The 6,000-nt window shown below is 46.5% G+C and overlaps 1 protein-coding gene across 2 annotated transcripts in view; it reads right to left on the reverse strand.

Annotated features, from left to right (window-relative positions):
• Positions 1 to 5,990, reverse strand: part of ADCY7 (adenylate cyclase 7) — a 120,999-nt gene extending 115,009 nt beyond the window's left edge. For both annotated transcript variants that reach the window (XR_011167288.1, XM_069082524.1), the window contains exon 1: positions 5,535 to 5,990. The gene's annotated coding sequence lies outside the window, so the exon portion shown is untranslated. The remainder of the gene's footprint in view (positions 1 to 5,534) is intronic.
• Positions 5,991 to 6,000: the final 10 nt, after the last annotated feature.

The raw sequence follows: 6,000 nt of genomic DNA on the forward strand, positions 1-6,000 counted from the left end.
TATTCACTTAATCAAACTGTGGATGTGGCCTGGGATGTGACAGGAGCCCGATCCCCTAGTCCCAAGGACAAGAACCAGTTTGAGTCAAGAGAAAGAGCCACAATCAGAAAACTGATGCACATTTCCACCAAGTTGAAGCCTACCCAGGGAGAGCCCTGAGTAAAGTGGGGAAGCGATCTAACTTTTTTTCCAAGGACTGATGAGGGTTTTTTCATCTCTAAAAGAGGGCCTGTGTTCTCCAGATGCCTCAGAAAGGCAAAAACCAAGCTTACTTTCTTCTGCATTCAATTAGGATCATTCCTTCCCAGGGCCATCCTACCATGTGCTCTACCCAACTACAGATACGACCATCTTTACCCAAGTAAGGAGTGGGAGGAAGTACTGGAGACTGGCCAATGCGGGTAGGGGGGTTTCCTGTGGGTTGATACCAGCATGCTGGGCATGCTACTGTACTCCCATTGGATAGTCATTTCCCCTTATTGCTCAAGTGAAATTTGATTTAAAATAAAACCAAAGAAACCTCTGGCCTGAGGGTCATACATAATTGAGGAAGAACTCTGCAAGGCTGAAGAGGTTCAGGACTGATTGAGTGTACCATAATGCTAAATTGGCACAATACTATCTCCTATATCCCTTTACCACAATGGTTTAAATCTAGCTCCACCCAGCACTTAGCACAAGCTAAATATTTAATAAATGATAGCTTATTGACTTACTGCCCCAAAGAGCCATATTGGTATAGTAGGAAGAGTATAGGATTTGGGAGGCAGGAGACTTGGCTCCCATACTATTTCTAAGACCTTTGACAAGTTCTTCACTGCCCCAAGTTATGTTCCTCATCTGTAAAATGGAGCTGTAAATAACTTTAAAAACTGAAGTACCTACAGAAATCTGAGTAGTTATTATTACCATAAAGGTCTTCAGAGAAGCAAATCCCACTACCTTCATCCTTAGCCCACAAATTCAGTTCCTCCCATTTTGAAATCTAGTGCAATAATCTCAATTTGGGGTGGGGGTCTCTGAACAGAAGTTAGATGAATGACTGGAGGCTTCTGAAATCTTTATTGCCAATATTTCCCAGCCTGAAGCCAAGAGAAAAAAAACTTACTTAAGTCTATCTCAGTTATCAACCCTGCCCAGGGCTTTCTACACCATAAGCCAAGGCTGACTCTCTCTGAGATCAGATAACCATGCTCACCTTCCTCTCAGCCTCAGATAAAAGCAGATACAACCACTCTCAGGCTAAACAAAACTCTAGTATCAAAATTTGATGAAGCGAATCTTACTTCAGATGTGAATTTTTTTGTTTTTGGGGTGAGGAAATTTATATCTAGGGAAGAAAAAAAGTTTATTTTTATTCAAGAATCTAAACTTGAACTTGACTTTGGATCACTCATTCAAAGTCTGGAAGATCAAGGTTATACAAGATGGCAGGCATGAGTCTCTGCTCCTAAGAACTGGATTTATTATTGACATTTATTATTGGCTTAATAACCAACAATTCAGTGAAAGGGCTGTTGTGCTTAGGTCTGTGCCAGATGCACTGAAAGTCAGCAAAGAAGAAGGGCTAGATCCTGTCCCTAATGGGGCTCACCATCCGGCTGGGGAAACAAGATGTCCATGAAACAATTATAGACCGAGACAAGACATATATAACCTATAGGCTGCCTGATGCTGTGGGAGCTCGGAGAAGAGAAACATAGACTGGGAAGAAAAGTCCCATCAGAGTCCTCTACTAACTTATGTGTGCTATGAGTAGTTGCTTAACAAATATTTGCTGTTATTGAGAGAACAGCACAGACAGCACTTTAGAAAGAGCACTGGGCTGGGCACTAGGTGGCAAAGTGAAGAGAGCACCGGCCCTGGAGTCAGGAGAACCTGACTTCAAATCTGGCCTCAGACACTTCACACTTAGTAGCCTTGTGACCTTGGGCAAGTCACTTAACCCCAGTTGCCCTGCCTTCCCCCCTCCGGAACACTGGATTTGGAGTCAGGGAACCAACTTGGGCCCATTCAAATTTGGGCTCAGCTACTATTTGCTATCTATGTGGTCTGGGGTAATTTTTTTATAGAATGTAAGCTCCTTGTGGGCAGAGCTTTTAAAAAGAAATTTGTATCCCCAGAACCTAGCACAGTGCCTGGAAAAATACTGGGGGCTTAATAAACTATTGTTGAAAAACTAAACTTCTCTGGGACTCATTTTCCTCATCTTTAAAATGAGGGGGTTGACCCAGATTATATCCAATCAATCAACAAGCATTTACTAAGCAAGCAGTTTAGATACCAGCTACTGAGCTAAACCCTGGAAATAGAAACAAAATGAAACAAATCCTGCCCTCAAGGAGCTTACATTTTGATGGGGAAAACAACAAGAATATGCATAAAGATGAAAAAACAAACACAAAATAATTTTGGGAGGGAGTTCACTAGCAACTGGGCAGCAGAGGTATTGGGAAAGGCTTCTTGTAGAAGGTAGGACTTGAGTTGAATCTTGAAGGAAATCAAGGATTCCAAAGGGCACATGGGGGGAGGGAATACATTCCAGGCATGAGAAACTACAAGTGAAAGGCATAAAGATGGAAAATGGTCATCTCAGCCCCTGCTCAGAATGGAATTTTACTGAAACCCCCAGGGGTGTTTCCTGTTATCATCTCACATCCATACAATGCTTTTGAGTTTACAAAAAGCTTCCATCACAGAAACTCTGGGAGGTGGTGCAATTATCCCTATTTTACAACTGAGAAACCTGGGGCTCAGCGACTGGCTCTCCCATCACACCAGTCAAGTTTCTGGAGTCAGAATCCAAAACCAGATCAGCTGACTCCAAGTTCAGTGTTCCTTCCACTGTGCCATGTTACAAGACTTCAATAACAATAAACATTTATTAAACTCCTATTGTACACAAAGCATTGTATTCACTGGGGGAGGGATACAAAAATTAAATAAAATTGGACACTATTCTTAGTGGGGGGGGGTCAGCTAGGTGGCATAGTGAATAAAGTACGATGGCCTTGGAGTCAAAAGGACCTGTGTTCAAATCCAGCCGCAGACATCTACTAGTTGTGTGACCATGGACAAGTCACTTAACCCTGTTTTCCTTGGTTTCTTCATCTGTTAAATGAGCTGGAGAAGGAAATGGTAAACCACTTCAGCATCTTTGCCAAGGAAACCCCAAATGGGGTCATGGAAGAGTCAGACACAACTGAACAACAAAATTCCAAGTTTTTCCCTTGCCTTTCAGGACTACAATAGAGATCGTTCAGCACAGGAAAAGGAGAAGAAAAAAAGATCTGTGTCTCCATACATCCAGGAGATCTCCAGGGCTTAAAACCACTAGGCGAGTTTACCCTTTGATTGTCCCAAGTGACCAGAATTCAAGTCCAAGAGTCTAAGTCTAACCCCTCTCAGTCGTTCATTTTCCCACCTGGGAAACCTCCTTGCTGAGGCCTTGTTCTCCAGATTAATGACTCCCTCAACCAGACCTTTCATGAAGGGCTCCAGCTATCCTCCCCTAGTTCACAGTAGCTTCTCCTTCTCACATCGACTGTCTTGTCCTGTTTCTGGTCTCCTCCCCACCATTTCCAGCTCCCCTTTATGTGTACTCATCCCAGCACAACACCCCCTTTAGAGTGCAAGCTTCTTGTGGATAGGAAGCATCTGGTGTGATTGTATTTTATCTCCACTGCTTAGTACAAGGTCTGGTGTATAATAAGCACTTAATAAATAAATGTTCTATCTATCTCTGAGGAAAATCCAACCTGAAATGCTGGCTCATCTTCTCCAAAAAGGCAGTCACCATGGGATACCTCTCATCAACCAATCATTATTTGCTGGGCCCTTCCTATATGAAAGATTCTAAACTGGTTACAATTCCTTCAGATGAGGCTAGATGGCTTGGGAGTTAGGAGGATCTCAATGTAAGGGATTCCTCTGGATCAGTGACTGGTGCAAGTGACATTTGAAGTCATATGCAAATTAGCATGTGAAACAGCAGTGAAATGAGGTGTGAATCATGGTCTGACTAGGCATAAGGCCAAGATTCTCTTATCAGAGGTCTTTATTGGTCAGATGCATTCAAGGCATAGACTCAGGGGTGGGGAACCTGGGGCCTGCCTCCAGGCCACATGTGGCCCTCTAAGTGCTCAAGTAAGGTCCTCTGCATGAATCCAAACTTCACAGAACAAATCCCCTTAATAAAAGGATTTGTTCTGTAAAAGTTGGACTCAGAGGAGGCTAGGTGGGACAGTAAATAGAGCACCAGCCCTGGAGTCAGGAGGACCTGCGTTCAAATTTGGCCTCAGACACTTAACACCTACTAGCCTTGTGGCCTTGGGCAAGTCACTTAACCCCAACTGTCCTGCCACACCCCCAAAAAAAAGTTTTAAAAAAATGGACTCAGTCAAAAGGTGGCACTCAAGGACCTAGAAGGCCACATGTGGCCTTGAGATGGAAAAGTCTGGATTCAGTCTGAGTCCTCATTTGAAGACCTAGAGGGCCACATGTGGCCTCAAGATCACAGGTCCCCCACACTTGGATAACCCTTCTTTAGTCCCACAAAAGCCAAGTGTCTTGACCTCAGGCTTTGCTCTCTCCAGGACACTTCCTTCTAGTTCCTCCACTTCTCTTACCCCACATCTCAGGTCAATGCCCTGTGTTTCAGAACTGAACAAGTCTTTGGAATTCAGTTAAACCAAATTTCTCATTTTGTTCACGAAAAAGCTGGAGGACAAAGGATCTATGCAGTCATAGAGCAATTTTCCAGCAGGAACTGGGGTTCAAACTGTTCGCCTGAACAGGCAGTCCAGCTTATCTCTTCCCAAGGGCACCAAGCTGTGCCTGATTCCCAACACAATCTCCCCTCAAACCACGCCCTCAGATTTGGGCTGGGGGCCTTTCACCAGGTGAGACGTCCAGCTGGTGAGCTTTCCTCATTTTGCGAAGGGAAAAGGGTCCCCGGGAGAGAGCCCAAAAATGTTCTCCCAGAAGCAGGGAAAGCTAGACCGGGTGTCCCATTTTGTCTCCTTCCTCAATTACTTCTCACTTCGCGGTCTATCCTCGGATTCCAAACATGGGACCTCATTCTTTTCCCGCCCTTTTGGCCGACCTTGGGCAGCTTCCCTCCCTGGAAGTTTCCCAAGGGTGATGAACTTAACCTCCCTCTGGCAACTCACGCACCAATTCCATTCGTTTTCCTGGATGGAAAGGATACAAAGCTACCTCCTTCTGGATCCGTAACCAACACACTCCATATATTGCCTTCCTGCCCCTGGTTGCCCTGAGGGCTGTAGGAAGAAGAGAGTTCGAGGGCAGAAGGATCTGGAAGGAAAGAGGCAACCGAGGGACCAAAGAATACGGAAGGAAGTGGGTAAGGGGGTATCACAATTAGAATGGAGATTGATATCACGGCTGGACTGAAGGGACAAGAGAGAAAGCCGGTCTGTACTGCCTGTCATCAGATCCTAGGCTAAGCTCCGCTCCGGATCCCAAAGTTGCCCGCTCCCTCCCGGGGCCCCCGCGGGGCTCGCCGAACTCACCTGCCGCAGCCACCGCAACCCGGACTCGCCCTGGCTCGGTTCTGCGCTGAGGAGCCACTTCGGTCTTAGTCGGAAGGGAGCCACTGGGAGGAAAGCGCGTGGGGGGGAGGGAGTGCTCGCCAGCCCGGTCCCTTTTTCCCCCAGAGCTACTGCGGGGCCGCGGGGGCGGAAACTCTTCTGCCTCTGCTAGTCCAAGCTCACGCCAAGCTGCGGGGCCAAAGGGGTGGAGGCCAAAAGGTCTCGAGCCTCAAAACCGGCTGCCGCGGGATAGTATGGCTCATCCCCCCCCCCGAACGCGAGTGGGGCGGGGAAGACTCGTGGGCGGTCGGCCCTAGGCGTCTCCTCGCTAGTGGTGACTTAGAAACCTCCGCGATCAGGAATCTTGGGGGTTCCCAAAGATTGTAGAGAGTGCGCGCGCACACACACACACACACACACACACACACACACACACACACACACACAC

This window comes from Petaurus breviceps, unplaced genomic scaffold, assembly GCF_028583685.1.
Source record: "Petaurus breviceps papuanus isolate PSGF00001 unplaced genomic scaffold, PetGlider_PUasm1.0 171, whole genome shotgun sequence".
NCBI classification, from domain to species: domain Eukaryota; kingdom Metazoa; phylum Chordata; class Mammalia; order Diprotodontia; family Petauridae; genus Petaurus; species Petaurus breviceps.